Source organism: Meleagris gallopavo, chromosome 2 (genome assembly GCF_000146605.3).
Source record: "Meleagris gallopavo isolate NT-WF06-2002-E0010 breed Aviagen turkey brand Nicholas breeding stock chromosome 2, Turkey_5.1, whole genome shotgun sequence".
In the NCBI taxonomy this organism is placed as follows: domain Eukaryota; kingdom Metazoa; phylum Chordata; class Aves; order Galliformes; family Phasianidae; genus Meleagris; species Meleagris gallopavo.
This window is the reverse complement of record NC_015012.2, coordinates 51,969,200-51,978,918: the sequence shown is the minus strand read 5'-3', so window position 1 is coordinate 51,978,918 and position 9,719 is coordinate 51,969,200.

Sequence of the window (9,719 nt, the reverse complement as noted above, 5' to 3'; positions counted from 1 at the left end):
CGACGCTCTCTTCCGAAGGTAAGGCAAGGCGCTGTCGGCTCTGGGGTTGGGTTTCGCCGGTGCCAGGTGGAAGGGAGAGGAGGGAGGACCTGGAGGAGGTCAGCGCAGGGGGACAGGGGAGACTGTCCCAGTAGTTACCGAGAAAGTTCAGGTACAAAGGAGTGGATCCCGAAGAGCGAGCGCTGCGCTGCCACCGAGTGACATATACCCAGCAGATAGGTTGCCTGCGACTCGTGAAAGTTCCTTTTGGAAGGGAAGCCAAGGCGCTGAGGCGGCTCTGGTGCAGCTGGCATTGTTAAATCACGGGGAAGTGTCATTACTTTCATGTCATTTGGCGAGGGTGTTTTCAAAGTCGGCTGTAAGAATAATTAAGAACATGTCAGAGTTAACAGGTTGAAAGTTTCGCATGACGTTGTGTAATTAAGCTTACAGAAATCTTTTACAGCCCGGCTTTCAAAACTAAGACCCACTCCTTTGTTAATTCACTAGAACTGAAATGTGAATTGTAATCACCATTCACTTGAAGCTCCACGTAAGAGTGATTAAGCTTAAGATCTTTTTGTTTACAACCTATATGAGAAAAAAATTGTGAAATTGATATTATCTTTCTTTTCATTTTAAGCTGTCAGCAACGTTTCTTTTCTTGCCAGCTTTAGACATGCCAGAGACCAAAGAAAGTCACTCTGCCTGGGGCAGAATTCACATCCCACTCTGGGGAACTTTGCCGAAGCCTTGAACAAGGAAGATGGTGTATTCAAATAGCTGTTCCATGATTTGAGGCCATGCAGTATACAAATGAAACGCTCCAAGATTATTCACATTTTCTGTATATTTTCCTGCAGAGCACTATACTCCCTAAAAGGTGATGAGGTTGCTCTAGCTGACTGCTGGCACATAAAAGGTTTATTAGTTACATGTAGCAAGACTCCCACTAATTTAAACTTTAACTGTGTCGTTACCATCCATTTATGGCTTAGATAAATTACACGTCTATTTTGCTCTTCTGGAATGAATTGTGAATAAGCTCATTGTCTCTCTATGTTATAGGAAATGAAAGTAGCTGTAGAGTGGACTGTTGAATTGCATAGCTGGCCTTGTCATAGTGTCTACAGTGCCATAATGCCAGTTCATAAAAAAGCTGGTAGTTCTTTAAGACTGCATGGAAGGACACTGTCTAATTATTCTACTTTTTTTGTGGGTGCAAATAAAGTCTGTAAAAGGGATTGCTGTTGTGAAACTACATCAAACTGTAGTGGAGGTACTACAACAGACCCCAAATACACTTGGCAGTATGTCGGTTTTGGTTCTCAATCTGACAATATACTGTGACTTGTTCGTAGCTGCCAGCTTGCTGTCAGTGGGGAAAAGAACAGTGCTTTTTCATTTGATTTGGAACAAAGTAAGGAAGAAAAAACACTATAGACTATGCTAAGCAACTTTAATTTATCTAGGGTTAAAGACTGAGATGGCCAGTTTCAGACTCATCATCTTTATTACGGATTGCTTGCTTACTTAATGTTTTGGTGTGTTTTAGTACATTGTTGCTCTGATATCCCATTTCTCTTTCATATTAAATTACGAGAGTACTGCCCAGAGAGGTTATGGAGTCTCCTTCTCTGGAGATATTCAAAGTCTGCCTGGACACTTTCCTGTGTAACCTACTGTAGGGAGCCTGCTTTAGGAGAAAGTTGGACCTGATGGACCCGATGATCTCCAGAGGTCCCTTCCAACTTTCAACTCCTGTGATTCTGTGGTTATTATTTAAAAATTAATAATAATAACATGAGGCCTCTTGATCTCGACTCTCTTGGACAGTCAGTGCTATTGCAACAGTCAACCATGCCACAAATCATCCTTTGACAAGCTGTAAACTAGCCCAGAAATGTTTGTTAATTTCTCTACTGAATTACTCCTACACTGTTTGGGTTCTGGTTTAGTCATTAATAAATGTTAGTAATCAAGAAAATGAACCTTTAGTAAATACAAGCACTGTGTGTATGAACAGGTGAATATCTACAACTTTTCTTTTTTTCTCCCAAATTTCTTGCAAGTATTTACCTGTTGCTGTAACTCCTTTTCGTGGTTGTCTGCCAAATCGAACTGTAAGAGGTGGATTTTGGTATGGAAGAAGCCTTTTAGTTGTCAATATTAGCTGACTTCCATTCAAGAAAATGTATGAACTGGGGTATTCTGCACATCACTGCAAGCAATCAGGCTTCTGATTTCTTCTCCTTTAGTCTATACAAGATCTCAAACATGCAAATAAGTGATTTATTTTCTCAAGGATAACACTCTGCTACAGATTGTGCATTGTTCCATGGATAGCCATAGGTCTTCCTCAAAATCTCCAAAAGAAACAGATCTGACTGATGGTGCCTGGGTTAGTCAAGTGTTTTGGTAGCATGCTTCTGCTGTGGTCTCTTTTTTTTGATAAGTCCTTCATCCTTTCTTTTATCTGAAAGGATGTACTGTAAAGAAAATTGCGGGGGTTTTTTTGTTTTGTTTTGTTTTTTTTCTTCAGCAATGGATAATATAAGTGGAGGATTGCCTTGTTTGCAATTTTGTGTGCTGCTCTGTTGCTGACTATCCATGTTCTTGAAATCTTTCTTGACTTATGCTTTCTACAAGAGTGAGGGTGAGGAAGTAGACTGTAAACTAACACTGTTAAGCACTGGCTTGTAAGTGTTACCACAATGCAAGCAATCGTTAACAAACAGAAATTGGCCAAATTAAATAATAGCCATGTCAGACTAATGCAGAATCTCAGATTCTTCAAGGATGCTGAAGGCAGTGTGGCTAGATAGATGTACTCCAGACCTAGGCAGTAGAAAAACTATCAGGTTGTTTTTCCATGTGAGATTACAGAGACATAAAAAACGATTGCAGCGACACAAAGAAAATTTATCAGTGAGATGAAAATGAACACACATTAGTTCTGAATTTTAAATTTTTTGAAAATTTTTGTGATTGTTTCCTAGCCCAATAACTTTTAATATGTCTGCTCAAAAAGAAAAATCTGGCAATGTAATCACTTCCTCAAGTTTTCATCAATAGATTATTATGCACTACACTAGTGCTTATCTTATCAGTAGATGTAAATTCCCGTGGAAACAATGATATTCTTCTATACTTCTTTTATATCATGCTATGACCTTCAGCATCTCCGTTTCATCTCTCTGTGAGGTGTATGTATGCAAGCTGTATCTGTTCATACGTGCATATAATTGTCTACATGTTTTAAAAGGGCTTCTGTTCAAAGTAAGTTTTCTAAATTAATATTAAGAGCATTGTGAATTTATGAATTATTTACATTGAACAGTTCCCAAACCTCAGCATTCTGTTGTCTGAGATTTCAATGGGGATTTGTAGGTTGTTAAGTCGAGGACAATCATTCTATTGTTTGATAATCTGGTTATTTTGTGGGTCTGGCTTCATCAAAGAGATTCTTACATTTCAGAGCCCAGTGTGTTCAGTGCTTGTCTCTGACACTTGTTAAGTTTGACTTTACAATATCTCAGAGGAATAAATCAGCTTCAAATCCCTAATTTGATACAACTTTCCAAAAAGAGCTGAACTTCTTTTGTAATTGGATGCTTTTGCTACGTAACACTGCACTGAAGTGAAGCCCAACTGACTGCAGATCTCTGTTGAAGTGTCATTTACCTGGGCCCATTGGCATCTAGCCCATAGAAGTGGTTTAATGAACTTTTAAAACTGAAACATTAGTTGTCCCTTTATGATGGTTTATCTCGCTGGCTTGTCTACATTACAGAGCTTCACTTTGGGATGAAACAGAAGCCAATACTGGGAGAAGGTTTGCATTTGCCCTCAGGTTTCGCTAGCAGGCTCACAGCAATTTCTGTGAAGCAGAAGACTTTTTTTCCCAAATTCAGGAAAATGACGTTTTCTTGCCACTGCATATGAACTCCTCTATATTTTCACATTTCTGTCTTGATATTTGATACCAGTGGCCCTTGCAAAAACACCTTCCTCCCTTCCATTTTTAATATACAGTGTCCTGGAAGATATTTGTTTTCATCAGTGTGTCTTTGTGGTTCTTTATGTTCTGCTGCTGGCAATAGACTTGTGAAATATTTTGGGGATTCTGCTAGAGATTTTCTTCCAGTATTACTAGATAATATCTCAATGAACTAAAGCCAATTACTGACTGTCATCCTCAAAGAGGATGGTAAGGATTTGGACAAAGTAATATGGTTGTTTGGTGATTTGTTCCTCTCTTTTGCTCACTGCTAACTTGTTGAATAAAATGAGAAGGAGTGTAATAGAGAACCATTTATTTTGTGTATGCAGTTAAAGCTCTGATCATAATCACTGTGGATCTTCTTTCTTGCTTCTCCTTCAGCCCATTATGGAGGAATTATTTTGATTTAGACATTAAATGTCATGTGCACTTCAAGGCAAAGGAAACTGTAAATTCAAGCTATAAATAATAATGGTTTTTATTTAATTGCAGGTTTTTATTAAATAATAAACATGACTCTGACTTCACTGGTAGCAGAGCTGGACAGCACCCCTAGATTTTGGCAAAAGTTTCAGTTGTTGGCAGAAGATGCTATAGCTATCAAAATGCTGGCACTAAAAGATATGGAAGGGTTGATCAAGAGCGTAGGCAAATTTTTGCACCTCATCTTTATATAGTTAACAAATATGTGTGTGTATGTGTGTATACATATATTTAAACAGCATAAATATTTTTATACATAAATTATGTAAATAGTAAAATAAAACTTTGCGATCTCCGGAAAACCAAAACCCATCTTAACACTTTATAGCCATAAGGCTTGTTTTTTTCTTTTTGTGAAATATCACTTTATCTGTCAGCTCAGAAGCCCAGTGATGACCAGCCTTTCCCCTTGTCATAAATTACAAACCAGGCAACAACATTTCTGACCCTTTGTAGGAAGGATATTTCTGTGTGTTTTCAAGCTATACTAGGGCCAAACAAAACTTTCAAGTTTTCAGCTTTACTTAATGCTAGTTACTAGATTGACTAGGAACAGCATTTTCTTATTTTCTTGTCTTGTTGAAAAGCTTCTTGAATTGTTACTTGTTTTTGTTGGTTTTTTTTAATCCTACAGGATGTCTCACATAAATGAAATGTGGTGCTGTCACTGGAAATGGAAGCTGCAGCACTGTCTCTACTTGTTTATCCTGTATATTATATGCATGCAGCAAGCAGGTAAGTTAGCAAATTATCTTCTTGCTTAAATAAATGGTCCAGGCGCCAAAGTCTGATGACTAAGGATTATGCTTATGCATGACTGAATTATGTACAGCATAACATTTTGATGTGTTATAATTATTAGCTGTGCTTTGATAGGCTTTACTGCTACTGTTTAATTTTGTTGTTATTTCTGTATCTTTTTGCTTTTATTATTTGTTGTTATTTTTTCTTTGAATTCTTACATTTTTATCTTTTTTTTTTTTTTTTTTTTGCTTTTACCTTATTGATACCTACCTCTCTCTTGGATTTGTTGTGACTGTAAAACAACTGCAATACACTTATTATCTTTAAATTCTTTTATAAATCAAATTACAGAAACTTCTCAGCAAGCTATATGTACTGAGCAGTCAGTTTAAGTGTAACATCATTTTAGGCACAGAGTAATGTAACACATTGTGACTGTTTCTTTAAACATATGAACAAGAGATTTCATTTACTAAATGTATTTTCCTAACCACTAGAGTGCAAAATATTTTAGGAGCTCCAGCTGCTTTACTGGAAAAAAAGACTGGAGTTTATTCTGGAGCAGACGAAAGTTTTGGAGCAGCTTGTACTGCTCAGCTAATTCCATATCTGATGGGTAGTTTTGCTGTTACAAACTAGCTATTGGAAAAAGGATGTTATATATAGAAAGAATTTCTAGCTTCTTTCACACTGTTTTTTCTCTAAATAATATGTACAGATCTTTTTGATGTTTGAATGTAGTGGCTGTGCAGTAGCAGTTTCCAGCTTTTCGTCACTGTAATATGTGTTTTCCATCTCTATTAAACTGTGTAGCCAGGAATGTACATTTAGGATCTGACTGTCATCAGCTGGCTGATGGCCTCTGTGTCCCTGCAATCCTGCAGCTGCCTTCCTCATAATAAAATAAGTCAGCAAAAACTGCTGTAATCTACAGCTGCTGAGGGCTACTGCCTGGTGACTGACACATTAGGGCCCAAAGACCTTTAGTCTTTGCTAATTCTTCTTGATAAGAATATGGTTATAAAAAGTGCAGTATAGCAAGAATAAATCCTGTGAGCAAGAAGGCCCCAGCCAGTATGCTGGGAACACTAGACATCCCCAGGTTCAATAGACAAATGCCTTTGCTGTTCAACAGTGAAAGAGATCATAGATAGTTTGCTGTTAATACTCGACTGAAATGAAAAGGAAACATTCACCTCTCTAGCAACCTGCCATTTGGCAGTACTTGCTTGCAGACCCTTTGGTTTCATGTTTCTTCTTTTTTTCTTTTTGTTAACGTGAAAGCATAGGTTATAAACCACAGCTGCAAACTGTGTCCTTTTCATCTGTTCTTTTTAATAGAGCGAGGCAAATAAGGCAGGAAAGAATTCAATTTTGTGTCCTTAAAATGTATCTTTTTGACTGTGTGTTCATACGGTGTCTATAATCTCCCTGGTATCTTAAGCTTTACTGAATTTACAGAAAAAATATTGTAAAACCTGATATTCACCCAGCTTAGCTAGTGAGTTGTAAGCTTAGAAAGCAATTGGGGCTTATTAAGCTTTGCCTAAAGGAGGTTACATACAAGTAGGGGATTAAGATGATCAGATACAGGTTTTATGGATTATTTATGAGCCTATTCATAAGGAAAAGAATATCAGTCATGCCGTGACATGGAAAAAATGCAAAAGCAATAATTCTATGGTTTAACTTTTGAAGATCTGCAGGACTTGGCTCACTTTCAGAAACAAAGCTTAAGAGAAGGATCACACAGCAGAAAACTTAAGAGTAGGAGTGGAAAGACTATTCAGCTGCAAACTGATCAGTGGAGTAAGGCAATGAAGTACAATCCCAACCTATAGATCTGATACCTTTGAGGAATTGATGGATGGATTCTGACACTTTATACAGAAAGAAATAATAATAAATATAAAAAACGATAAAAATAAAATGTCAGCTGCCTGAAGTGTTGTGGCGTATTGGCTGCAGGCTGTGTGTTGTTGCATGGGGTGAAGATACAGATGAGATTAGTAAGCAGCTTCACAGGTTTCTGTTCCTGTCTGTGGTAGCAGTGCCTGGCTGCAGTGACTGAATCACTTAGCTCTTCCTGTTCCTCTGTCTGTAAGATTAAGTGTATGTCTTGCCTCCCTTGTCAAAACTTTGTCTATCTTCCAGTGAAAGCACTGAAAAGAAGCTGAGGTATTACAATGGTGATGTTTTAAAGAGAAGTAATTAAAACCCTTTTTGTCTGAGGTTCAGACACTCTTAATCTACTTGTATGTGTATTTTGATAATTTCACAGAGCTCAAAAGGGAGCAAAAAGAGTGAACACAGTTCTGTGAAATGGAACAGACACAGACAGAAGGAACTGAGAATTTTTGGTCTAAAGTAAGCAGAAGTTGTAACATCTAAGTTCAAATATTTGAAGAGATAGCTGCAACAGGAAGGAAGAATGATCTTTTTAGACAGCTGAAAGGGCAAAAAATACAGGTTTAAATTAGAGCGAGATAAATGAGGGGAGGAAATCTTATCGAAGAGTAGAGACAGCAATGGAATAGATTGCCAAGGCAGAATGTGGAATTTCAGTCCTTGAAAGTGTATGCTAATGCCTGCCAGACATGATTAAAATCTCAGTGCTCTTCCTTTGGGGACTGAGAAATAAGTTAGATGATTTCCAAACTTCCCCAATTTCTGTATTCCTTCCTTTTGTCTTCACCCTGGAGAGTTCTGTTTTGTTTCAAATTTGGGGAAATGAGAAGATTCAGTGGAAATTCCACATCTCAGATTATGACAGGGATTTTGCTGTGCCTTAAAAATAGTATTAGTGTTTGCGTTTTTACCTGAACATCATTTTTTATCTGAAACAAGGAAGCTGCAATTCAGGACAGAAAGTAATAATTGGTTGCCTCGGATATGTGTAACTTCACAAGTTAAGTGCGCCTGCAATGGTATAAATGTACCTACAGTTCTTATTACACAGTTTCTGCATTCCGGCCTTGTTGCTGTTATCACAGCATTATTATGACTGTAGCTTGTGTCTGTGAGCGCTTGCCCTGTAGTCCATCCATCAGTAGAGTGTGTTGGTGTCAGTAGTCCTCAGGGAGTTTTTAATCAATCCACAGGACCTCACTGAAGAGTAAGTTTTAATTCCACCATAGGTCCTAAAATTTTCATGTCACTTTTTAGTGCTGGCTTGAAGGGGGGGAAGGAAGGGGGGGGAAATTAGCTCTTTTTAATTCATTAAGAAAAGATGGATGAAATGAGAGTAAATCTGAAAGCAAGCTCTTCTCCCACATGGTTGATATCTATACCCTATGGGGATCAACCCTATTTGTTGTGCTCCTTAATTGAGCCTGCAGAAAGTTGAGACCCTCACAGTCCTGGGACAGTTTCTTAGAGATTCTGTGGGTTCAGGAGCTAACTGAGAGGTGGGGGAAGGAGATTGATTGGAAGCATCACTTATGCCACCAGTGCTAGCAGCCATCGGTGGAAATGGGTTTTATCAGGAACTGCATGGGGCAGGAACCATGTTTTCTCACCGCAGCACTGAGCCTGCCTTCTCCAGACAAGGGCCAAAGATCCTATTGCTGGGCAAGTGATGAAATAATTGCCAGTGCATTCACTTCTCTCTCTCTCTCTCTCACCAAGACCTTAGCCCAGTCATTCAGTGTGACTCTGGCATATGGTATGGAGGCAGGGATTACCTTTCCAGCATTGTCACAGACACATTTTTCTCTTGTGATATGTAAAGGTTGGGAATGAGTGCATTTATATTCCTGCCAATGGCAGATGAGACCTAGAGCATTGTCACGAACTAAGGAGTGGAAATTTGCCTTTATTAATATTATGAAAAACTCAGGAAACCTGAAAAATTCTGAATTATTCAGTTTGTCAATTTCTTTCCTTGCCTAGGCATCTATATGTCACATGCAATTATCAGGGGAAATTGGATATTTAGTAATTGCTGCAAAATGTTTTTATTCTGTCCCCATTCCCTGTCAGTTTTCTTTTGAATTTTAATCTAGTTTAAGAAAAACAAATCAAAAGTAATTATTTATGTCTTGTTTAATATTTACATTCCTGTTGGCTTGAGGGATGTGTTATTCTGTTCATACAAGGCTTGCAGAGAAAAAATGACTAGTTGCCTTTCTTGTATTTTCCTTAGTTGACAGCTTATTTAATGCAGAAGTAAATTACTGTTGGAATGCATTTCACAGGAAACTGCCTCTCATTACTTCTGTTTACTTTTTTAGCTCCGATTTTTTTGATGATGTTGATAATTCTTTTTCCCCAAAGTGTTTAGTTCTCTTTGCATTAACTATAGTGGTATCCCTTTAAAAGCACAGTGATTTTCCTCACCTGCTACACAACTGTAAGCCAAAACCAAATGGAATATGGTCAAACATCACAGAAATTCAAAGCTGACTAGGCCCTCGCTGCCCAGATTCTCTGCACTCCTTTGTTAGGTGCATTCTTTAGTAGAAACTTTTTCTTTGAAGAATAGAACTTTAAAGAAAGAGTATACCTTTCA